Source organism: Ochotona princeps, chromosome 5 (assembly GCF_030435755.1).
Source record: "Ochotona princeps isolate mOchPri1 chromosome 5, mOchPri1.hap1, whole genome shotgun sequence".
Lineage (NCBI taxonomy): Eukaryota > Metazoa > Chordata > Mammalia > Lagomorpha > Ochotonidae > Ochotona > Ochotona princeps.
The window spans coordinates 98,774,762-98,801,793 of record NC_080836.1 but is presented as its reverse complement, the minus strand read 5'-3'; the positions used below and the strand labels follow the sequence as shown (position 1 = coordinate 98,801,793).

Sequence of the window (27,032 nt, the reverse complement as noted above, 5' to 3'; positions counted from 1 at the left end):
AATACAAAGTTTAGCTCAAATCCCAAGAGATCAGTTAATGAACAGGCATGCTTTCTCTGATAAATATGCCATGATATTATAAATATTCTTCCTTATAAATAAATCTGTAACCTAATGAGAAACCTACAGAATCAAAAATTATTAAAGAATGGCTTACATCTGAAATCTAAACAAGGATTCTTTATATTCTTCATTCTTTTGAAAAATATTCAGTTTTGATGCAGTAAAATGAGCATGTATCAGATTTTTAAGCATCAATAAACAAGTTTTTCAAATTTAACCATTTTTACCATTTTCCACGATACCAGCCCCTTCTTTTCCCTCCCACTCTCTCCCTCCACGACCACCGTAGTATCACAGCAGTCCAGCCCTCTGGCAGCAGCTCTAACTCCAGCACTCTGCTTCCCACGTGCACCAAGGCACTACCGGTAGAGACAAAGGCAGAAAACCTAGCACCATGTTACTGAGCTATATTTAACAGTTTCACTGAGTCCTCCCTTTAATCAGGAATAGAAATGCACATTGCTAGCCTCCATTACACAGTTCATCTAGGAGAAAAACATACACATATATCTGTTATATGTGTGTGTGTATATATATGTGTGTATGTATATATGTGTGTATGTATATATGTGTATGTGTATATATATGTGTATATATACACACACACTTATTCACCTATATATCTACTTGCTTTATATTTTGTCTAAATGCTTCCTTATATCAGAGAGAACATATGATATTTATCCTTTTTAGATTGGCTTATTTCACTGAGCATAATAGTCTTCACTTGAGGCCATTTTGTTGTAAATGGTGCTATTCTACCCTTTTTAATGGCTGAGCAGTATTCCATAGAGTAGATCTACCACAATTTCTTTATTCACTTCTCTTTTGACAGGCATCTGGGTTGTTTCCCTGTCTTTACTACTGTGGACTGTGCTGCTATATAGAGTTGCAGGTCACTTTCTCATCTGCATATCTCATTTCCTTTGGATATATTCCCAAGAGTAAGATTGCCAGGTCATATAGTAGATCAGTTTTCAATTGTCTCAGCACTCTCCATACTGACTACCACTGTTGTTGGACTTGCCTATATTCAGACCAACAATGGAGTGAAATTCTCTATAAGATACAAGCATTGGTAAAGACTTCTTATCAGAGTTAACAAAAGCACAATAACAAATAAATGAGATGACATCAAACTAAGAACTTTCTGTACAGCAAAGGAAATGATCAACAAATAAGTGACAGAACGGGAGAAAATATGTGCACACAACACAACCAATAGGTGACTAGTATCCAGGATTTATAAAGAGCTTCGGAAGCTCAAATGACAGCAAAACAAACAACCCTTTTATGAAATGGGTAAAGGAAATGAGCAGCCATTTTGCGAAAGAACAAATTCAAACGGCTAATAGATACATGAAAAAATGATGAGGGGCCTGGCATGGGAGCCTACCGGCTCAAGTTCTCACCTTGCACACGTTGCAATCCCATATGAACGCTGGTTCATATCCCATGGCCCCACTTCCCACCCAGCTCCATGCTTGTGGTCTGGGAAAGGAGTCAAGAACAGCCCAGAGCCTTGGGAGCCTGCAACCACGTGGGAGGCCCGGAAGGGGCTCCTGGCTCCTGACTTTGGATTGGCTCAGCTCCAGCTATCGCAGGCTACTTGGGGAGTGAATCAGCGGACGCAAGATTTTTTTTGTCTGTCTCTCCTACTCTCTGTGTATCTGACTTTCAAATAAAATAAGTCTTAAAACATGCTCAGGCTTTCTAGTTATTAGGGAAATAAAAATAAAACCACATTGAGATTCTACCTAACTCCAGTGAGATTGGCCTACATTCAGAAATCTAACAACACCTGCTGGTATGGATGTGGGTAAAAAAATAAACAAGTTTTAGAATGTAAACATTATCTGGGCTCAGCATGGTAGCCGGTAGCCTAGTGGCTAAAGTCCTCACCATTCACGCACCACAATCCCATATGGGTGCTGGTTCATATCCCAGTTGGTCCACTTCCCTTATAGCTCCCTGCTGTGGTCTGGGAAAGCAGTGGAGGATAACCTAAAGCCTTGGGACCCTGTGCCCACATAGGACCTGCACAAAGCTCCTGGCTCCTGGCTTCAGATCAGCTCAGTCTTGACCATTGCAGCCACTTAGGACGTAAACTAACATATGGAAGATCTTTCTCTCTGTCTCTCCTTCTCTTCATAAATCTGCCTTTCCAACACAAATAAATATCTCTTTATAAAAAATTATATTCAGCATCTTCTTTATTCTGAATTTTACAGTAAAATTGCTCATACAGACAATGTCAGACAGTCCAGCCTCCTATTGTCTAGATCTGTCTAACAGTTTCATTGGTAGTCCATCTTTGATTTGGAAGTAGGGATGCATACTGCATTGTATCTCCACATCTGAATATGGTAGTCTCTATTACACCGTCACTATCCATTCCCTTAAATGAGAAGCCATGAAACAAGGTCAGCAACAGGTATGAAGTTAAAACAAAAAATTTACAGCACCATGGAGTCGAAAAATGCACCACTGAATAACCAGCACACAGGTGAAGAAAACACAAAAGCTTCTTGGGTTAAAAAAGGTATAATCATTATCTTCTAATCTCAACCGCCACATTTCCAGATATTGATTGCCTGAATGCTTTATTTTCACAACAATTGTAGCTTCTAAAAATGATCTATTTACATGTCAAATCCAAACACATTCCCTAGTTTTAAGGATCTCATTTTCCAATAATTAAGCCAACAACTGACACACAATACTCCAAATGCGGTAGGGAGACAGTCTGACATGCCATCAGGCCTGGGTGCTGATGTTACCAGCGTCATTTTTATTTTAATTTAATTTTTAAAATTATTTGAAGAGTTACAGAGAGGGGGGCTCGTATATCTGCTGGTCTGCTCCCCAAATGGCTACAATGGCCTGAGCTGGGCTGTTTCGAAGCAGGAGCCACAGTTTCTTCCAAATCTCCTACAGGTGCAGGGGCCCAAAGATGAGCCATCTTGCACTTCTTTCCCAGGCCATAAGCAAGAAGCCAGATAGAAAATGCAGCAGTTGAGACACAAACTGGTTCCCACAGCCAAGGTTGTGGGTAACATTCAGAGGCCCAGTATATTACAGCATGGCAAGGCTCCAACTACAGTTTTAAAAGGTGAATTGGAGGATTCAACTGGAATCTACTCACATTGACTTGCAGGAAACTCCACCAACCATATAGATAAGTCTGTGTTGGCCTGATAGATGAAAAACACAGTCACCGGCTTCATCAACCTTAATGGTCCTAGCCACTGGCTAACCCATGCCTCAAAAGAAAACCTGTCCAGCTGACCACAGGTACATAAATGATTCCAGTTGAGTCCAGCATAATTTGCTGATTCACAGAAGAGTGAGGTACAGAAATTGCTCTTCATTTACTTTAGCAAGTGATTTATTACACAGCAAAGACTACTACAGAAAACATTTGTTTTGAAGAGGGATAGGGTTATACTCCTAAAGAGAAGCCAGTTAGGAGGGAAACAAGGACACAGACTAACCATCAGAAGATAAATAAAAAGATTCAAGTAGTTAGAAAGAAGAACCATTTCCTTATAGCAGAAAGAAGACAGACATTTTAGGATAGAAATGGGTAATTAAGCAAATTTGGGAGTAGGTAGGGGGTTTAAAACTTTCATCGAATGGCTTCTATGCTCTCTATGGATTTAGTTTTGGTCTCTAAATAGGTAATAACTCACTGATACAAGCTCCTATTTGCTTGATTTCTAAAAACTGAACTATCCTCTCTCATGGAATGATGACTCAGCCATTCCTTCTATCATTCATCTAGAAATACTTAATATCTGTCAAGTGTCAAATACATGCCAGTTCCTACATCAAGCAAAAGAGTTATAGCAAATAACTTAATGATTAACTTAACAACTTAATGATTATGAGCTGGGAATAATTTTTAATCCCAACTCATAAATAATTGCTACTGTTTGGATACGGCTGAATTGCATCGTCCCAAAGAGTCACAGGATTGGAGGTTTGGTGCCCAGCATGTTGATATTAGGAGGTGGTGGAATCTTCAAGAGATGGGCCTAGTGGGATTTCCTTGGGCCATTGGTGTGGGGAGGTGTTCTCACAAGGTAATTACTTTCCTGATGCAGCCATCCCATATGAAGGATGACAGCACTCACAAGGTAACTTTGAAGCTCAAACTAGCTCTATGCAAAGATCAAATCTGTAACTTGACCTTGCAGGTCAGGCTGACCACAATGAGAGACTTTAAATGAATACCGTTTATATCATTCCCATCACCACAGATATATTTAGAGTGTTGTGTTGAATGAAAGGCCTCAAAGACATGACTAATTGCAACAATTTATCCATGAACTTTAAACTTGTACAATCTGGTTTTGATATTGATTTCTGTACTCTAACTTGTGTCCAAGCCTTAACCAGTCACCAGGGCTCAAAGATCGGGAAAGTCCCTGCACTCCTTAAATCCATCCTTCTCCACAAGCTTACTAGGCTCAAGATGAACACTGGAGCTCTCCCTCCAAATCCGTCCCTTCGTCATATTCCCCATCTCCAGACGTGGAAGATCTCTACTGGCACAGTTTGTCAAGCCAAAGATGCAAACTGTCCTTGAAATGTTCCTCACTTTCATCATCACCCTGTTATGCTCAAATCCTATACATCAAGTTTTGCTAATTCTCCACTTGAATTTGCTATTGCAGGTCACTATTGCTTATCAATGAGTTCTCCATTAGCCTCCAAAGCAGGTATGTTTTTAGCTGTTCAGAGAGAAATAAGAGTTTCCCACATCAGGAGTTCTACCCCAAAACATGCTATTGGTTGTTAGGAAGCTGTTGGTAACTGTTCCAACAAAGCTTTGCTGCCTATTTTGCAATATTTAGTTCATCCTAGTTCTACCACTCATGCCAACCCATGGGCTGCCTACAGTCACTCTCTCGTTGGTTTCTGACATTATCAAGCTGGCCATAATGAACCCATCTTCTGTTTCATGTAACCTCTTGGTTTACATAATGAAAATACTGCAATCAGCTGGAACAAATCCAAGATTATGAAATACATTAGATTGAATTTGGCCAAATGTATGACATACAATCAGCTTAGAAACACTGCTTTCAATTTCCTTTTACTACGTATCTATATAATTTCCCCTCAGCTAATATGATGTTCTCCTCATTTAACAAAACTATTTTCTTTTGACCAATATAATATTTTGACTCGGATTTAGTATGTTTTAGTACAATTATTCAGGCAACAAAATTCTTCAACTCTTCCATTTCTACTTCCAAAATGAGCTCTCATCAATCTACTTCTTCAAAGTCCCAGGGCCACGACTGTGGTGCAAGCCATCAGCATAAAAGGCCCGATTTCAACAAACTCCTTAACTGGCCTCACTGCTTCTCTCCTCTGAGGCCTACTAGTCTTGTTTCACCAGTCCTTGGACACATCTTGTATTAGACTGATGGTGCATCGCTGCAGTAAGAACTAAGCCAAACTTTGTAGCACAATGATCCACTTGCTCTCAGCAGTGCCCAGAGAGCACCTCTAGTCTCATCTCATGCCAGGGTCTGCCGGAGTTCCTATGCTCAGACACACACATGATCCCCACATCAGGAGCGCCATGAGTGCAGCACTCCCAGCTGACAGCGGCAATCACCTTGTCTGCTTAAATCACCATGCCCCCAAGCCTCTACTTGAGCAGCCTAAACACACAATAGCTAGCATATGGTCTGTGCTTACTAAATATTTCCCAAATGACTCCAGACTGGTATTTTTGATGTATCTACATTACACATAAATGAGACTGATTAAGCTCTGATTACTATTATATATAATCATCTTTATGGATTTTCCCCACGATTGTAACAACTGTTTCTATGGCACTGTACATATTTCTCCACTTTCCATTTTCAGGTCCCAAACAGTGTTCACAATATTTATCTCAACTTCTTAAAAGTAAATCTCTATACCATTTAAAATGTATTGATAATTTGTATGGCCAGAACTACTTTACAAAAAATTGCATTTTAATTATGTAGTACTATACACCAGGCAGTATTATATCAAGTTTGTGGCAGAGAGAAATGTAAGACTTCTTGAAATGTTTATAGAAAAATTAGCCATATTTCTTTTTAATGAGAAATTAAAAATTAAACAGGTATGTAATAAGAAAAACTAAGCAGCTAGAACAAACAAAAGAAACAGAAATCATATCTTAGAAAACGCTTTTAAGTATCTCAAGAAGAGGATGGAGCAAAATGGAAAAAGAAAATAATTACAGTGATTTTTTTAATTCTACTTACACAGCAGAAATGATTTCATCATTTTCCAAAGCAGTCCAAAGCAGTACATATCTCAATTTTCAGATTTAAATTTTAAATGAGAATTGAGACCACTAACTCCCAGGAACACATACCAGTGGTACATTTTGTTTCCAGTTTGGAGCAAGATATTAACCACATTAATTCTACAACAAAGAAACAAACTGCAGCCTTGATGGTACCCCCAAAATGCTGCTTATGTGTACAGAACCCAAAAAACGCTGCTCTGACACTGAGGCTTCCATTACTGTGAATACACTGAAATCTAAAGTTATCTTTTAAGATCTCCTTAAATTATGTTAGTTTCGCTTTTAAGACTCAATAAGAATTTATTATTACATATATAAGGAAGATTATTGCTACTCATTCCAATATCGCTATGTTCTAAACCTTTGGTAAATCGCACTTAGGTGCATATATATATTTTTTTCTTTCAGATGATGAATGGAGCAGCTAAATGTGATGTATCTGGACCATGAAACAATACTTCACCATAGTTGATTGAGTTGGCACAGGTCAAGGATCAGAAGAAAGTGGGTGAGACCCTTGTTTACACATTTTCTTCTTCCTGTATCTGGGATGGAGCAGATATTATAATACTATATTATAACATTATATAATTATAATATTATGACAATATTATAATTCTCCCACTGGAAAGAATGAGCTGGGATGGGGGCAGACCAGACTGGGCAGGGCTACAACATCTGTTAGCATCATATGGGCTGGATCCGGAGAAAGCAAGGATGGGTTGACTGTTCCTACTGGTGCATGCCTATTAGAGTGAGTGTGGGTTGGATGGGCTTTAATGCAGCATCAGCTTGCAGATGCCAGTATGGGGGGCAAATTCTGTCAAGTTAAACTGCAGAACCACCTGGAGAGTGCAAAATCCAGGAGTGGCAGTGGGTCCAGTAGGGAAATAGTGGGCACCTCCCTCTTGGGTTACCACTCCCACTGATGAGCATGAAAACTATGTCTGGGGCAGGCATGACTAGACAGAATGGCACCCACCGGCACGTGTGTGGGCTGGATAGTGGGGCCAGTTGGGTTGAACTAGACTTCAATGCCCATTAACATGTACGAGAGCTGAATGGGATGTGGGACAGACTGGATCAGTCTGCTGTACATACTGGCAAGCATGGGAACCAGGATAGGGGGCAAGACTGGTGGGACCCCCCCACCAGCTGGGTTGCTGGACTAGCAACTATGGGTTGCTCCAACTAGGCTGCAGCTCCCATTGGTTTGCGTGAGGGCCAAGTGTCTCCTGGGCAGGATCAGGCTGGACTGCAACACCCATTGGTTTGTGTAGAAGACAGAGCTAGATCATAAGCCTCATATCATTGGTTACTTCACAATATCTTATTGCATGAGATATAGGCTGTTTGGGGTTGGGATAATATTACTGTTTTTCGGATTGACATCATTTCATAACAGCCACATCGATCACAATAACAACAACAACATCAACAACAAATTGTAGCACCCTGCTAAAATAATGTATGCAACACATATGTAGACAGAGAACAACAAGGAAAGCTTAGAAACAGACAGGAAACGGTCAGTGGGGATGCACTTATAACTCACTGGGTGGGACACAAAGATTAGTTACTCCTCACTGGGGTATGGAAGATTTCTCTGCACACCCCTCCTAAACATGCTCACCTAAACAGTTGACATATATCCTGTTAGAATTATAGAGTTAGACCACCCGAAAAACAGCCAGGTTCAGCGATAACATGCTTCAATGCTATAAACTGCTAAAGACTAAAATTAAAATAGGCATGAGACAGCTGAATAGCAATCTATAGCCATTTTAAGGTGTATAGAACACGGTTGAATATAAACCAAAATTGAAATGTCTATGAAGAAGTCACAGGTTGTGGTTGAGAACCTGCATTTTCCTAGTAACATATTAGTTAATCAATACGATGTCAATTAATGTCACAATGTTGTAAATGGTTGGAAATATTATGTTGGGGCTTTTAATTGATTGGGATGATACTCTGCCGGCTCTACCTTCAGACCAGAGATGGTCTCACCAACAAACCATTGAACTTACCAGGACAATAAGATGCTGGACTTTATGCTTGGTAAATACCTCCAATGAAAGAATGTCAACTGAATTTGAATTATGGAAATGCAACAAGGTGGAGCAATCTGCCGTGGGGGGAGGGTGTGGGGAGGGGCGGGGGGGAATCCCAGTGCATAAAAAATGTATCACATAATGCAATGTAATTAATTTTAAAAAAATGAAATGCAATAAAAATATGTTAAAAAAAAAAAAGAATACAGAGCTAGAGACAGAACTGACCCAGAAATTGCAACCACCAGCATACGCATATGTTGACGGGTGACAGACTGTGCTGGACCCTATATTGACAAGCACACACAAGAATCAGGTCTGGAATCACCTCAGATGAAGTTTCTCTGGGGATCCTCCCAACTCAGTTGCTAGACTCAGAGCCCCAACCATGAAGAGAGAAGTGAAGGTTTCATGGTCTGACCATGGAATGTATGTGTCAGAACTGGGCCTCCTCAGTTCAGACAGAGCAGTGGACAGCATATCCAGGAGCACATGGAGAATATGGCAGTCCATCAGAACCTGCAGAGGACATCTGGAACCACAACAGAGGATGGAGGACAGAACAAATCGATCAAGTGTGGGCAATGAAAAACTGGTCAAAGGGAGACTTTAAGGTGGACTATGTCAGCCAGTGGATTCTAGAGAGCTTTCATTGTTCTTGGAGTGGCAAGATCGCACTAATGCAGAACTGCTGAACTATCAAAACCTCTTGAGCAGGGTCATCAGAACATGCCCCTGGTACCCTGGGATGGCTGCTGGGTGGCTGTCTTCCACCTCAGGGTGCAGAGGTGTTTGGAAGGCTGAGTATGGCTTCTCTCCTTGTCTCTCCCTTTCCCCCGATACAGGAAGCAAAAAAAGAGAATGTGGAAATGGTGAACTCACCCACCTCATCAACTATGTAAAAATCATAAAAAATAATTAGTAATTAAAAAAATGATATTAAGAAACTGTCTCAACATAACCACTAGACTACTTCTCTTATTCCAAGTGACTGAATCGTCCTGGCTTTTTCTTTTTTAAGATTTATTTATTTTTATTGGAAAGTCAGATATACAGAGAGGAAGAGACTGAAAGGAAGATCTTCTGTCCAATGATTCACTCCCCAAGAGGCCTCAATGGCCAGAGCTGAGTCAATTTGAAGCCAGGTGCCAGGAGCTTCTTCCAGGTCCCCCACGCGGGTGCAGGGTCCCAAACCTCTGGGCTGTTCTTGACTGCTTTCCCAGGCCACATGCAGGGAGCTGGATGGGAAGCAGAGCTTCATGGATTAGAGCCAGAAGCCATAGGATCCCGGTGCGTGCAAGGCAAGGACTTTAGCTGCTAGTCTATTGCACCAGGCCCCTTTCTGGCTTTAAGTTAGCTGAAGTAATTTCTAAGACATAAAAGTTCTTCATTTCTCATTCCTTCACCCCATCGCTGTCTAAAATGAGTACTAAATATAGAACTTCCCATTCATTAGTGAGGACGATGTCCAACTACTTTTCACAACAGCTTGCTCTAGTATCAGTGCTACCCATGTAAAAGGCATACACAAGCAGGAAATATGAGCTGTGGAAAGAGGACTGAAGGCAAGCAAACAGACATAACCACGCTTCTTCAGATGAGTGAGACCATGAATAAGGGCATGTGCTATGGACCCCCAGATCCCACCCAATTCCAGGCCTTCAACACCTGGTATTCTACTCCAATTTACTCACACAATGTCTGACTCGTGTTTTCCTTTTTCACTATGTTATTCTCTTTTCCTGAAATTCATCAAACACCTTTCTATGCTTCATCATCAAAAGGCTGAATAGTGTCATCTTAAGTTAACGGAAAGAACTCCAAAGCCAAACACCTTCCAGTTTCAAATCCTGGCTTCATTATCCAGGAACAGTTAAACATAGGGTAAGCTCTCTACTCATGTGTGCCTACTTTACCTCATTTCTGAAACAGACACAAAGGAATAATAATACCTGCCTCAAAAGGCTATTGAAGATCAGACTATGTAGAAAACCTGACAACAATGCCTGGAACCTGAGAGAGCCAGAGTCACGGGCTAACAATACATCTTGGTCGCCATCATCTGACCAACTTGAAGCTATTCTGCCTAAGAATCAAGGTCTTTGTACTCATCAAACTTACAAAATAAAAAAACTTCTAAATTATTGCTAAAAAGTAGTTACGCATATTTACTCTTTGCTTTTTAATCAAACCAATTCATTTTATATCAAAATAGAGATGCCAAAAATAATACAGAAATAGTACGCTGAAGTTTAGATAGCTTGTAACAAATATCCTCACAGTAATACTAAAAAAACAAGAACGACAGTGAATATGGAATATAGCTAAAACAACTAAAAGCAACCCATAAAATATTTTTCATTTCAGCTGATACCAAGCACAGATTCCAAGGAATTGGTTCGAACGCATTTGCTGCCATACAATGCACTATACATAGATGAATTTGGAATTTTTGTTTTTTATGCTGGGACTTTGTATTACTTCGTGTCTCTGTAAAACACAGTAGATCCCTGATAAATGACTGAATCAATTTTTTAAAAAAAGCAATTATATATATTGTTTCATTTAATTTTCACAATCTTAGGAAGACAAAATTTGTTCTGGTTCATCTACAAGTTGGTCTGGCAGTAGCTGCCAAGAAAATCTCATAACTTCCCAGTTACTCACTTTGAAACATGACTTAGCATTCCCTATATGAGAAGTAACTTAATGGAACATCTTCCTTTGAGAATTTCTAAGGATGTAGAAAGGTCCTGGCCCAGGTTTCTCAGTCCAAGGTACTTAACAAGACCATCTCCACAGATGGTTGGTCCCACCAGTTCTCCCACCACAAGAGGTCACCAAAGTGAATTTCACATATTCATAGTTTATATATGAAGCCTATATTTAATGTTTACTATTTCGAACGAGTGCCACAGCTAATGGATATATTTTCAACAATTTTGGTGTAAAAGTGTAAGAGACAGAAAATTTATTCATCTTGGCAGGATGACAATCCCCATATTTGGAATAACTGAACTCAGATACAGTACTTCCTACTACACACTGCTGCTCATCTGGCTAGTACTTCCACTCATGTCTCTTACAGCTACCAGCTATGTGAGTAAGAGGCCCCAGCAGCCTGCACCGCTCATCACTCCAAAAGATCAAACCGAAAACCAAATCCACCTCCTGCCTTTCTAAAGAGGCTAACAAATGCCACAGATATTGATGTGTGTGGTATGTTCACACACATTCAAATTCTCAGCTGTAATCTACTCTGTTTCAAAGCTAATATTTCTTTTGTTTTGAATTTCCTATTCCTTAGGCTCACGGATTTCCTCCCACTGTTTCAAAGCTAATATTGTAACAACAGTAGAGTCCTTCAACAGTAGTCACAAGCCCATCATTCATCTACTTAAGTGTATCATGACATTGCAGGTATAGACAGAGCTAATATTTCTTTTTTTATTATTAATTATTTTGCATTATGTGACAGTTTCATAGGCTCTGCAAATCCCCCCACCCATCCCCTCCCCCCTGGTGGATTCCTCCACCTTGATGCAGTATTACAGTTCAAATTCAATCAAGATTCTTTCCTTTCCTTGCAAACATATACCAAGCATAGAGTCCAGCTACTTATTGTCCAGATGGGTTGAACAGTTTCTTGGGGAGACCATTTCTGGTCTGAAGTTAGAGCTGGTAGAATATCATCACAGTCAATTAAGAGTCCCAATATAACATCAACAGAAATTTGCAATATTATGGAATTGACATGGTTTTGAGTAACCAGTATGTTAAAAAAAAAAAAAAAAAAAAAAAAAAGCAAGTCCTAACCACAACCTATGATTAGCTCATTGACATTTCAATTTTAGTTTATATACAGGACCAGCTGCTATATACCTTAAAATGGCTATAAGGTACCATTCAGCTGTCTCGTGTCGATTTCATTTTAGTATTTAGCCATTTGTTGTGTTGAAGTATAATTTTACTGATCTTGGCAGATTTTAGGATAATCTAGACTGGCTTGTAACTCTAACAAGATATTTGTCGACAATTAAGGTGCAGAACATTTTTGGGGGGGGGGGTGCAGGAAAATCCTCAACACCATGGTGAGGAGTGACTAATCTTTGTGTCCCACCCAGCGAGGCATGAGCCAATCCACGCCAGCTCTTTCCTGTCAGATTCCAAGCTCTACTTTCTGTTGTTTGTCTATTTATTTTAGGTTTTTTTTTTTTTTTTAGTTTGTATGATTGTTTGTTTGCTGTGAGGGGTTTTCGAAGCGATCCCGATGGTCATTGTGAGGGAGGGTGGGGGTCCAGAGGTGGAGCCAGGCTCTCGGACCAGAGAAAGCTCTCCTCCCGGGTCCCGAAGGACATCTATTGTTCTTCTGTTTCTGCGAACCGCTCAGGGCTTCTGGTTGTCTTTCCGATGATGTTGGTTTCTGCGCGGTAGTGTTTGGACTTCTTCCATCCCCTGCAGAAGCTCCGGTTAGGGGTGGGTGACCTCAGAGTACTCGGCCTCCGAGGGCATCCAATTCCCTGTGGCCTCCTTGGCAGTTGGGATATAGTCCTTGTTGCTCATATTAATAGTTTGTGGTGAAGGTCTGGGAGTCTCCATGGTTGGGATCCAAGCTTCCTCCTTACCACCTGCTCCACTCTGGAGTGCCCCCCTGATCCACGCACATGACCTCCTGTTAAGAGGTTGTCAGGATCGCACCCGATTCCCCCCTCATGCATTGGTATAGTAGTTTTGCTATTGTTTAGTGCCGCTTTGAGTCTGTTGTCTATGAATTACCAGATTTGATCTTGATAGGCTATATTGTACTTTTTTCTCACTCTTTTTATGGCCCTGAAAGGCTTCCCTGCACTCCCTCCCCATTACAGGTTAACATAGCGTATTGAGGGTATAGTAGATTTTACAGTTTTTCGATGTAGATCTTAAGTATTCTGACATTAATTGTTGGTTTACAGATTATATCGCATTATCTTATTGCATTGGATACAGGTTGTTAGAGATTGCACTAATATTACAATATACAGGTACTATCTTCCAAGTTGTCATCTTTTCATCTCAGATGAAGGCAAACGTGGTATTTAACCTTTTGGGATTGGTTCATTTCTATGAGCATGATGGATTCCAGTCAGGCCCATTTGACCACAAAGAATTGCATTTCGTTTTTTTGATAGCTGAGTAATATTCCATGGAGTAGATGAACCATAGCTTTCTTATCCAGTCTTCTATTGATGGGCATTTTGGTTGCTTCCAGGTTTTTGCAATTGTAGATTGTGCTGCTATGAACATAGGCGTGCATGTTGGTTTCTTGTGTAGGAGATGTTTTGGATATATCCCTAGGAGTGCTATTGCTAGATCACATGGTATGTTGATTTTCAGTTGCTTGAGTATTCGCCAAACTGATTCCCACAGAGGCTGTACAAGTCTGCAGTCCCACCAGCAGTGGAGAAGGGTTCCCTTTTCCCCACATCCTCGCCAGCAAGTGTTGGTGGTATTATGTATGTGTGCCATCCTTACTGGAGTTAGGTGGTACCTCATTGTAGTCTTCATTTGGATTTCCCTTATTGCCAGGGAACTTGAGCGTTTTTTCATATGCTTGTTTGCCATTTGGGTTTGTTCTTTTGTGAAATGTCTGCCCATTTCCCGTGCCCATTTCTTGAGCAGTTTGTTTGTTCTGGTGTTTTGGTTTCTCTGGAGATCAGCCCTCTATCTCCTATGTAGTGTGCAAAGATCTTCTCCCATTCTGTAGGTTGTTTTTTTACTTTGTTGATTGTTTCTCTAGCTGTACAGAAGCTTCTTAGTTTGATGAGGTCCCAATTGTTTATTTTGGTCTCGATTTCTACTGCTTTTGGAGTCTTTTTTAGGAAGTCAGGGCCTACCCCTAAGTGTTGCAGTGTGTTTCCAACATTTTCTTCCAAAAGTTTGAGGGATTCTGGATGTAGGTTTAGGTCTTTTATCCATTTAGATTCGATCTTGGTGTATGGTGAGAGATGTGGGTCTATCTTTTTGTTTCTGCAGGCTATCAACCAGTTGTCCCAACAGCATTTATTGAACAGACCTTTCCATTTGCTTGGATTGTTGTCTGCCTTTTTGTCAAAGATTAATTGACTGTATCTGTGTGGGTTTCCATCTGTTGTTTCTATTCTGTTCCACTGATCTTCCTCTCTATCTTTGTGCCAGTATCAGGCTGTTTTGATGACCACTGCCCTATAGTATGTCCATAGATCCGGTACTGTGATTCCCCCTATTAAGTTCCTGTTCTTCAGAGTGGTTCTGGCTATTCGTAGTTTTTTGTGTTTTCAGATAAATCTGTGTATCATTTTTTCCAGTTCGATGAAGAATGCTGTGGGTAATTTGATTGGGATTGCATTGAATGTATATATTGCTTTTGGTAGTACAGACATTTTGATATTAATTTTGCCTATCCAGGAGCATGGGATGTTGTTCCATCTTTCGAGGTCTTGTTCTATTTGTTTTTTGAGTGTTTTGTAATTTTCTTCATAAAGGTCTTCTACGCTTTTGGTTAAATTTATTCCCAGATATTTCCTGCTTTTCTCTGTTATTTTGAATGGTAGCTTGTTGGTTAGATCTTCTTCCATCTTGCGGCCGTTTGCATACACTATGGCTGTTGATTTTTGTTCATTTATCTTGTATCCTGCCACTCTGCCAAATTCTCGTATGAGTTCTAGGAGTCTTTGTATTGAGTTTTTTGGTTCTTCTATGTAAAGAATCATGTCATCTGCGAATAGTGAAAGCTTGACTTCTTCATTTCCAATTTGGATTCCTTTGATTTCTTTGTCTTGTCTTATGGCTTCTGCAAGTACCTCTAGGACTATATTGAATAGCAGTGGTGATAGTGGGCAGCCTTGTTTCGTTCCAGATCTCAGTGGGAAGGGATCCAGTTTTTCTCCATTTAGTATGATGCTGGCATTGGGTTTTTCATATATTGCTTTGATTATATTGTGGATTGTTCCTTCTATCCCCACCCTGGTTAGGGTTTTTAACATGAAGTGGTGTTGAATTTTGTAGAAGGCTTTTTCTGCATCTATTGATACTATTATATGGTTTTTGTTTTTCAGTTTTTGGATGTGATGTATCATTTATGGATTTCCTTATGTTGAACCATCCCTGCATTCCCTGGATGAAGCCTACTTGGTCTGGATGGATGATCTGTCTGATGTTTTTTGTATTCTATTGGCTAAGATTTTGTTGAGAATCTTAGTGTCAACGTTCATCAGGGAGATCGGTCTGTAGTTTTCCTTCTCTGTTAATTCTCTATTCGGTTTGGGGATTAAGGTGATATTGGCTTCACAGAATGAGTTTGGAAGAGTTGCTTCCTTTTCTGTTGTTTTGAAGAGCTTGTAAAGGATTGGGGTTAGCTCTGGTTGGAATGTTTTGTAGAATTCTGCGGTAAAACTATCTGGGCTTGGGCTTTTCTTTGTTGGGAGCTCTTTAATGACTGATTCTATTTCTGATTCGGTAATGGGTTTATTCAGGTCTTCTGTTGCTTCTGGGGTGAGTTTTGGTAAGTGGTGGGAGTCTAGGAATCTTTCCATTTCTAAGTGGTTATCGGATTTGTTGGCGTATAGTTCTTTGTAATAATTTCTAATTATTTCCTTAATGGTAGTAGTGTCTGTTGTTATGTTGCCTTTTTCATCTTTGATGCTGCTAATTCTTGCTTTGTCTTGTTTTTTCTTTGTCAATCGGGCCAGTGGGGTATCTATTTTGTTTATCCTCTCAAAGAACCAGCTTTTTGATTCATTTATTTTCTGAATGGTTTTTTTTTTTTTAATTTCTTTCTGATTTAGTTCTTGTCTTGTTTTGATAATTTCTTGTTTCCTCTTGTTTGTGGGGTCCTTCTGCTGTTGCTTTTCCAGTTCCTGGAGGTGTGTGCTTAATTCCTGCATTTGTTGCCTTTCTTGGGCTTTGACGTGCGCGCTAATTGCAATAAATTTACCACGTAACACTGCTTTGGCAGTGTCCCATAAGTTTTGGACTTTTGTATCTGGGTTTTCATTGGTTTCCATAAATTTTTTGATCTCGTCTTTAATTTCTTCTCTAACCCATTGTTCGTTTAATAGCATATTGTTCAGCCTCCAGGAGTTTACATGTTTCCTGGGACATTTTGAGTTGTTGATTTCCAGTTTCACTCCGTGATGGTCTGAGAAGGTACATGGTATGATTCTGATATTTTTGTAGAGCTAATATTTCAAAGCTTAGGTCATAAGACTAGGGATTCTTAAAAAAGATGCCACTTACTTTTCAATCACACAAATGCATGTTGAAAGAGAAACTGAAGTTTGTGACAATATTTTAACGTACTAAAAGGAATCAAAATAATGTTTCATTTTAAACACAATCTCTATTCATAATACAAGATTTCTATTCATAATATACAGCATAAATTTCAGTTACAACCTCATGAATAAGGATGACACTGTGGCTTCAACACTGGTATCCCATGTTGGACCACCCGATACTGTATCCCTGCAGCTCCACTTCAATCCGGCTTCCTGATAATGTTCCTAGCACAGCAGTGGAAGATGACTTAAGCACTAGGGCCCCTGACATCCATGTGGAAGATCTAGATGAGTCCCTATATCCTGGCCTGTGGCCCAACCCTGGTCATTCAGGCATTTCTGCAGCAAATGCCAAACTAGTATAAGAAAGAACTCTCTCTCTCTCTCTTTCTCTCTCTCTACCACCTCCGCTCTTCTTTCTCTCTTTCCCTCTCTCTCCCCCTTTTTTTCTGCCTCTTCAAGTTACATCTTAAAAAAAAAAACCTTAATGAATAAGAAGTGATTAAACAAGTCAAAATTTCACTAATCTTCTGTACATTACAGGAAGTGACTTATAACCAGATAGAAATAATTCCTCCAGAACCAATGTGGGAAACTACTATAGTTCCTGTGGAAGCAAAGCAGAATTCCGTAACATAATGCATGGAGAGGAGAAAACTTATAGTGGTTTTGCAGGACCTGATATAAGTGTGTCAAGTGAATTACATTTTGATGATGAAGAGTAGTTGTGAAAAAAACATGCGTTAACTTCAAGAACAATTAAAGCCACATGGAGTGGCTGGGGTGGGTTTGTTGAAAACAAACCTTTCGCAAGAAGGCTCCTCCTACTTCCTTATGACCTAATCACTTATATAGTTGCCCCTCCACCACCTCGTAGTATCATCACTTTGGATCTTTTCGAATTTAAAGAACTCCCTTCCATTGTATGTAGACATTTTTATAAAATTTATTTTTAAAACAAAGATTACTGAAGCAAAATCCAGATGGTGGGTATGAAGAGAGAACATTAAAATGGGAAAGGTGCTTCACAGGATACAATGATCTCCTCCATTTTGTCCACGGTAATTAAAAAAATCATCAAAACAAACTATCAAGTCATGACTAGGTCATCAACTACTTCTATCATATGAATTCAACAAAATTCACGACACTTTTTTCAGAGAAATAAAAATAAAAATAAAAATGCTAAGGGATACAAAACACTGCAGTGACTACTGCCCCAGCAGGTATTGCTTCCTTCTCTGATTTTGCTTGATGCAGATCCTGAGATGGTTCCCAGATCCGCAGTCAGGGGTGGGCAAGAATTTCAACATCCTCAACGGCCTCTTCCTAAGAGCGAGTTAGATCATGGGATTGCCTGTTACTCACCAAGCTCAAGAAACTAAAGTCTAATCAGAAGACGGGAAATTCCTCCTACCCCAAAAGCAGGTGCAACCTGAACACTGAGACAGCTTTGGTCTGGTCCAGCACTGGACATTGCAGAACTTCTTAATGGAAGTTGTCATGCTCTTTCTCAATTGCATGCTTTCATGTTCTCTCTGCACTTCCTCTTGCTGTGCAACTATGACTTTCAAATAAATACAGCGATCTTGAATCAAGATGGCAGAATAGGGTAAGGACACATTGAAATGCATGGAGAAACATTTAATCTGGATGAAGCAAAAAGGACATATTCCAGGAAATAGGAAAGGACAGAACAACAACAGCAGAGGGGTACCTGCAGACTGAAAGACACAGGAAAGCAGCAGACATAACAGTGTGGTGTTGCAGTGACTGATACTCCAGCAGCATTCAGCAAACAGAAATCTGAACTCCACCAACAGCTGGAACTCCACCAAGAACCAGGTGGGAAGGCACTTTCACTAGGAGCTTGGGAAGTGAATTCAGGCAAAGAACCGTCCATCCTGCTGGCCCATTTGGTTTGACCAAGAGCAGAGACAGAGCAGCAGATTGCAGATGGACAGTACGAGAACAGAGAACAGGGTAGATTTCACAGCCCAGTCAGCCCCCTAGAGCTGAATTGGGCGCCATTTTGAGTAAGGAGGCAAAGACAAGGGAAAGGACTGAGCATATGCTAAGCTGGGAGTGAACTCATTTCTGACTCAGTGAACTGCAGCAACATAGCACTATACAGGTTCCACCCAAGACAAGTCTGGGTAGCCCTCAGACCTGATGGTCAGCAGATTAAGAACTCTAGTAGTGGTATGTCAGGTGCCATTTTGTACACCGTGGCAATAGCTTTAGGACTGCAGGGGACAACAGAGAACTGTGCATGTGCTGAGCTCACGAGAACTCACGGAGTTCAGCGAATTGCACTGGTCCCTCAGGAAAATAATACCGACTGTGGCATCGTACCGGCCAAAATAGGTCCGTGAGGCACCCAGACCTAACGACCAACAGGTTTCAACAAGATCAGCACCACCAACAACCTAACTATATAGGACACCTGGTGTCTCCCTAATCCTGGGACCTGCTCCAACCAAAACTGGGAGAAAGGTTGCAGAGACAATGGTCCAGCCTTAGCACGGTATCACAGGAGGTGGAGAGTGGTGAGCCAGAAGCTGGGGCTACTGAGACCATGGTGGAAATCTAACATAAGAACCCAGACCTGGAACTCGTTGGAGGTTGTGGCACAAGTGGCTGCAAGCAAATAGTTGTGTACCAACTGCAATGAGTAAAATCGCATTGCAGACCTGTGGGTGACACAGCTTAGAAACCTGCCCCAAGGAGAACACTCTGCTAACCACAAGTACAATGACCAAGAGCAAAAGAAGAGACAAAGGCACAATGAATATTACCAAAAACTCCCCTGCAAAAGAGCAAAACCCTATGCCAACCTCAGAGTTAACTGAGGAAGACATTGAGAAAATGGGGCATACAGAATTCTGAAAACTCATTTTAAAGCTTCTGATCAATAATGAGAAGCACATACAAGAGTTCCAAGAATTTAAGGAAGCAATAAAGCAAATCAAGGCAATATATCAGAAATTTAGAACACAGTAGAGCAAATTAAATGTACAATAGAGAGTCTCCAATACAGAATGAAGCAAGCAGAAGAAAGAATCTCAGAATTGGAAGATATTTCCGGTCATCAGGGGGAAGCAAACAAAAAGCTGGAAGCAGAGCTGGCTCAGGCCAAAAAAAGTATTCAAGAATTGAAAGACACTATTAAGAGGCCAAATATAAGAGTTATGGGAGTCCCAGAAGGTGCAGAAAGAGAAGCTGAGTTTGCAAATGTATTTAATGAAATAATAAAGGAAAATTTCCCTAATCTAGAGAAAGAATTGGGAAACAAGATCCAGGAGGGGCACAGAACTCCCAACAGGCTTGATCAAAAGCGATATTCACCAAGACACATGATCATCAAGCTCTCTTCAATTGAACATAAGCAAAAGATTCTTAAATGTGCACATGAAAAAAATCAATTGACATATAAAGGAATGCCAATTAAGCTCACAGGAGATCTCTCACAGGAAACTCTACAGGCAAGAAGAGAATGGAATGACATATTCCAGATTCTAAAAGAAAACAATTGTCAGCCTAGGATAACATATCCAGCAAAGCTTTCTTTTGTCTCTGAAAATGAAATAAAATTCTTCCACAGTCAAGAAAAGTTAAAAGAATTGGCCTCTTCCAAACCTGCCCTACAAAGGATACTTCAAGATGTTCTCTTCACAAAGAGGAATAGCACCCACCAAAACCAAAGGCAAATGGGAAGAACATCCCAGTAGAATGACAACAGAAGACTAAACCAATGAACAACCCATTCCTAAAATGACAGGACCAAAACACCACCCAGGTATATTAAACTCTGAATGTAAATGGCTTAAGCTCAACCAAACGTTATAGATTAGTAGACTGGATTAAAAAGCAAAACCCATCTATTTATTGTCTAGAAGAGACACACTTCACCAACAAAAATCAGCAGAAACTGTTTCGCAAGGGTTTTGTTGTTTTCTGTTAGTTTCATCTTTTCAAAACACTTTCTTCTGATTAAATCATTCAATGACTCGTAGATCATACAGTAACAGCATTTTCTGCAAGAAGGTTCTTGATTTTCATTTCTTCAGCTACACGTTAGTCGTTTAGCAGCATGTTATTTAACTTCATGGTGTTAATTTCTTTTTTCTCCCTGATGTTGATTTTGTTTTGTGGCTTTTTATTGACGGGGGTGTATATAGTAGCTGTGTAATGGAGACTGTCATATCTAGTAACATGTCATTTAACTTCATGGCATTGTGAATGTCGATTTTTCTTTCTATTGTTGATTTTGTATTATGACTTTTCATTTGAGGGGATGTACAGTAGCTGTTAAATGGAGACTAACATCCAGATGTGCGGATACAATGTAGTATGCATTTCTACTTCCAGACAAAGATGGACTTACAATGAAACTGTTCACTAGATCTTGACAATACAATGCTGGACTCTCTGCCATTGTCCATGGCCGTAATGGTGGACATATGACTGTGTATGAAGAACTATATTTTAGTAATGATATAGAGGGACTTAGTGGAGGGGAGGGAATTGGGGAGGGGATAAGGGAAATGCCAGGAGCCTATGGAATTGTATCATAAAATGATAATAATAATAATAAAATGGAAAAAAACAAATACAGCGATCTTTTTATAAAAGGAAAGAAGGAAAAGAAGGAAAGAGGGAAGGGAAGGGAAGAAAAAAAGGAAAGGAAGGAGGAAGGAAGGAAAGTAGGGAGGGAGGGAGGGAGAAAGATTGCAATTAAAACTGTATAACTATTCCCTCGTCCCTCATGGCCACCAAGGAATTATAACAGAAGTGTCTGCAGCCTACAAGTGATCTTTAATGAACACAGACATTTTTATTCATATACTGTTACACATTTTGGGAAGAGTATTCAAAAAACCATACACTGGCACAGTGCTTTAGTGAGCTTGTCCTGGATTTCCTAGGGATTAGATTGCAGAAGAAGGGCATGGTACAAAGAACTTCCGCTCTACAGACGCCAACCACACGTCATGTATATCCACCTGAGAGATGAAGGTGGTACCAACATGGAAGAGGGGCAAGGGCTTGCTCCCGTCTGTATCTTCCTGACATTTAACAGCACAGATTGGAGGCGGATATTCTCATTTCATAAATCCAACCCAATTAACTGCTAAAAAAAAAGGGGGGGAGGAGGGCAGCAGTTGAAAGCTTAAGCAGAACAAGAGACCCTTCCCTTATTCAAAGTCATTTCTGATTCCCCAGAAACTAAACTCAAACCGTGGAGTAAACAGCCTTATTTCTGTTACTCACCTATTCCTGTTGCCCCACCAGGATTGTGTTTGCCTTTGCTTGTGAACTCAAAGCCAAGTGTTGGTTAAGTAGGCTGGGTTGGATCAAATCACTCTTTAACTCAACTCCATCTGGCCAAAGTGTAAGTTATTTTAGTTACTTGGCCAAATGACCTCAACTCATGTCTGTTTCTCCATCTATAAAATGATGAGGAACAAAAATTCATTAGCGTTCTCTTCATGAACACTTTGATGCTTATATTATTGCACATTACTGTTATAGTTTGAGCCTGACCCAGAAGCAGACACTAAAACAAAGGGCTCTGTGGAAGTCATTTAATGGAAGGTGATCAATGCACTGACAGGGGAAGAGGAAAGTAAAACAAGGAAGGCAAGGCAGAAAAAGTTGATATATTGTTAGTACAGCTATCATTGTGGCTACCTGGAACTTAATAGCACTGTATAAGTTGGCAAAGGCACAGGCAGGCCTCAGCGCCTTCCCTGCAAAGGGCTAACTTCCTCTCACTTCCACCTTGCCAAAGTACGCCAAGGAGTATAAGGGTCAGAAAAAGCACTCAAAAGTAAAAACACAAAAACCCAGCTGCAGGCAACTACCAAGTTGCCTTATTCCTAAGCAAGTGTTACACAGCTGGGAGAAAAGCAGCCAATACTTGGCAGGCATTCTGCACCTGATTAATGCCAAATTTGTGTTAACTACACCAGTGTGCCAACATAGTCACCTATTCTATTTTTTAAGATATGTGAGGAAGGGCCCCTGCACGATAGCCTAATGGTTAAATCCTCCCCTTGCATGCACTGAGATCCAATATCAGTGCTAGTTCATGTCCTGGCTGCTCCACTTCCCATACAGTCCCAATGCCTGTGGCCTGGGATAGCAGTGGAGATGACCCAAAACCTTGGGACCCTGCACTCATGTGGGAGACCCAGAAGAAGTTCCTGATTCCTGGCTTCAAATCAGCTCAGCTCCAGCCATCACAGCCACTCGGGGAATGAATTAATGAATGAAAGATCTTTCTCTCTGTAACACTGACTGTCCAATAAAAATAAATCTTAAAAAAAAAAAAGTGAGGAAAGCAGGGAATGTCTGGCCAGGGCACTCCATCCCAGGTCCTAGGCAGGGGAGGGTGCCTGTAGATTGCCCTGGGGAAGGGGTCTAGGGACATACTGGAGTGGGAGTGGCTGAGGGCATTTTTGACAAAAGAGGAACGACTTCTGGGGTCTTCCGTAGGCCCAGTCACTGCATCACAGATAGGTGAGGGAGCTGAGACAGAGTGGTTTAGAGGGCAGACCCTGGAGGGCATGTCTGGGTCAGGCCAAGGCACCAGTCCAAGTGGGAGAACTAGGCTGGGTTAAATAGCACTGGCACACACATACCTTGGGAGTATTCAGTGAGGGGAAGGGAGGGGAAAGGAAAGAGGGGGAGAGAAGAGAGAAAATGAACAATCCAGCTGTGGGCAAATGCCTAGGTTGCATTGTACCTAGGTAACTGTTACTCTGTCAGAAGAAAAGCAGCTAATAGCTGGCGGACATCCTGGGCTTGGTTAATGCCAAATCTGCATTAACCATACCAATGTGTCAGCACAGTCACCTAGCCTATTTTTTTTTGTAAACATATATATGTGGGGGGGAGGGTTTACTGGGTATGTGAGCCCTGGAGACAGGGGGTCCAGCAGGACCCAGATAGCCCAGTCTGGGTCTTTAGGCCCACCTGTATAGTGGGTGTCAGGTTCATGAGCCCCAGTGGTGGGTATTCTGGCAAGGCCCAGGGTGGTAGTAGCACTGGGCAAAGCCCACTGGCTGCCTAGCGGCATGCTTGCAGAGGTGTGGGGAGCAGGGAGGGGGCTAAAGCCGCTCCTGGGATTGGGAGGGGCCGTTGCAAGATGGCAGCTGGCCCAGGGCCAGGAGGCGGAGTTGGTCTCGCCTGCAGGTAAACAGGAAGTCACAGGGATAGGCTAATGCCCTCGCTGCAATTATGTCATTGCTACTGACCTATCACATAATGCCAAGTGGACCCACGGGGAGAAGTGATTGGTAGAGAACAATATAAAAGTAGCCGGCAAAAGCTAGCTGGCAAGAAAGACTGGGACGACGACGACGATGACAATGAGGATGAGAAAGACGGAGAGACTACGACGGAGAAAGACTGGGACGACAGAGAATGGGAGGACAGAGAAAGGGACGATGACAGAGAAAGACTGAGAGGAGAATGAGGGCCGGAATGAGAAGAATAGGGCAGGGGAAGACGGATGGGGAAAGGAACTAGGGCTGGAGCAAAGGAGAGGGATGACGGAGAAAGACGGGATGAGGAGAAGGACGGGTGGGAAGAAGGGTGGCAGAGAGAGGGCTGGAAAAGTAGCAGAGAGGGATACAACAGCTGTACAGAAGCAGTAAGACCTACGTACGGGGACAAGAACAGACAAAAGTGGCAGAGAGGGATACAACAGCTGTACAGAAGCAGTAAGACCTACGTACGGGGACAAGAACAGACAAAAGCGGCAGAGAGGGATACAACAGCTGTACAGAAGCAGTAAGACCTAAGTAAGGGGACAAGAACAGAGAAATGCAGCATAAAGTACGGGAAGAAGAATGGGAAGAAGGGTGGAAGAGAGAGGGTTGGAGAAGCGGGGAGGAAAGCTAAGGCCAGTGGGGAAAGGGGCAGCAGAGAGAAGGGTTTAAACGCAGCCGCTTTTGGCAGTGAAGGGTCCAGTTGCAGTTCCCAGACCCTCAGAGTAAGACTCGTTATTTTAGTGTTGCTGCTGGGCGGTGGCACAGAGGCATGGTGTTTGAGCTTGCAGAGGGTCTGGAAGAAGACACAAGTGGGGGTGTGCAGGGACATGAGGGCTCACATCTAGGATTGGTGGTCTGATTGTGAAATGCATGTGTCAGAACTGGGCCTCCTCAGTGGCTTTGACAGAGCAGTGGATGGCAGACCCAGATGGCAAGCACATGGAGGATATGACAGTTCATTGGGGCCTGTAGAGGACATCTGCTACTACAGTAGAGGAAGGAGGGCAGAACAAATTGGACAACTACTCCAATCAAGCAATGACAGCAAACATCTGGGCAAAAGGAGATTCTAAGGTGGACTATGTCACCCAACAGACATTGAAAGGATTTCCTCATTCTTGGATTGGCGAGATTAACAGCATTTCAGAACTATTGAAATCACTTAAGCAGAACGCTTGGAATATGCTCCACATCAGGGACCCGGGATTGACAGCAGGGAGCTGTTTTCCATGGGTAATGGGCAGGCTGAAAGGCTAGGTGTGACTTCTCCCCTTATTGCTGCCTTCCCACAGATATAGCAAGAAGAAAAAGAAAATTTGGAAACAATGATCTCACCCACTTCCCCTAACCCTCGATCCTTCCCACCCTGATCAACTATATAAACATCAAAAATAAAAATAGGTAGGCCTCAGGACGGGGGGGGGGTGGGTCTCATGCCTGGATCCCACTCACCAGTCACCATGTGCATGTGGTGAGCTGTCCCCGGGCCTGCCTGGGTTCGGGGGCTGCTCCCTTTGGGGTGAGTACACTGAGGGGGGAAGTCTCTGAGACTGGGAAGGTCCGGGGCCCACCCACCACCCTCATTGGGCAGTGAATGTGATTGGGGAGGGGCACGACCTTGGGCCTGGGGGTTTAAACTTCCAGCAATCTCCCGGCTGCTGGTGGGCCTCAGGATGGGGTGTCTCATGCCCGGATCCCACACGCCAGCCACCATGTGCACATGGTGAGCTGCCCCCAGGTGGCCAGCGTGCCATTTGGTGCCAGGCTCCGCCTGCTGGCTGCCCGGCCGGGGAGCTCTGGGGTTTCACTTCTTTGAATCGCTGCTTAGGTAGTTTCTGGTTGAACCCACAGTGCTTCAGAGATGTGAGTCAATCCTAAAGTTCCCAATGACAGTAACTCTTCCTTTGAAAAACTTGTAATCACTTAACAATGCTGAGCACCTAACACCAGTTCATGAAAAAGCTAAGGGTTGGGGCTTGTCCAGCAGGATATCCTATTACCTGACATGATGATGGATCAGCAGACGGGTCACATTAGGCAAGGTCATGACATTAACTAGCACTTGAGAACCATATCCGGGGGTAGATTCTGTGGGGGATGTGTGAGCCACAACCTGTGGAAATTCTAGCCCCACTGGTTAGCTCAAGAGTTTGGGTAGGGCTCGGCAGCGTGGCCTAGTGGCTGAGGTCCTCACCTTTTTCCCATGTGGCCGCTGGTTCTAATCCCGGCAGCTCCACTTCCTCTCTATCTCTCCTCCTCTCAGTATATCTGACTTTGTAATAAAAATAAAATGAATCTAAAAAAAAAAAAGAAGAAGAGTTTGGGTAGTGATGGACTAAGCTAGGTGTGACCAAGGAGCTTGCCATCAATTGCAGGTAAAGGAACCCGCAACAGTCTGGACTGGTCAAAGCAGCAGCACCCGAATGTGCATCCTGAATAGGGTGAGGGGTGGGCCGGGATGCAACATTCACCAGCTCATACATGGCCAAATGGAAGGCCAGACTGAGCCAGGCACTGGTAAAACCCATTGGCATGTATGAGAACTGGGTCGGGGAGTGGATCAAGTGGAGGAACTTGGGAAACGCCCCTGGCGAGTCATAGCTCCCGCTGATGAACATGTGGTCCAGACCTGGGGGTCGGAAAAGCTGGGCAAAGTAGCTCCAACAGCTGGGTAATGTGTCAATTGGTAATGGAACGGGGTGGACCGGGCAGGACTGAACAAACCTTAGCCTACAAGCGAAACTAGAAACCAGCATGGAGCACAGGTCATGCTGAGCTAGGCTCTAGCACCTACTGGTCTGCGTGAGCCAGAGACACTAAGCCACAGTGTCTAAGGCAGAGGCCAAGACAGGTGAGGGGCTGAGCTAAGCTGAGTCAGAGCAACCACTGGCATGCAGGTGATCTATGGCTGGGAACAGGCCCAGTTGGGGAGCTAAGGGGACACCCTAACTGGGTTGAGGTTCCCACCAATGGGCACATGGGCTGGAATGGGGGCTGCGTTCTGATCAGGAAATGG

At 42.2% G+C, this 27,032-nt stretch overlaps 1 protein-coding gene across 4 annotated transcripts in view; it reads right to left on the bottom strand.

The window, feature by feature from the left end:
• The window catches only part of RHBDD1 (rhomboid domain containing 1), a 158,799-nt gene that overhangs the window by 118,290 nt on the left and 13,477 nt on the right, over positions 1-27,032 (bottom strand). The window lies entirely within an intron of this gene.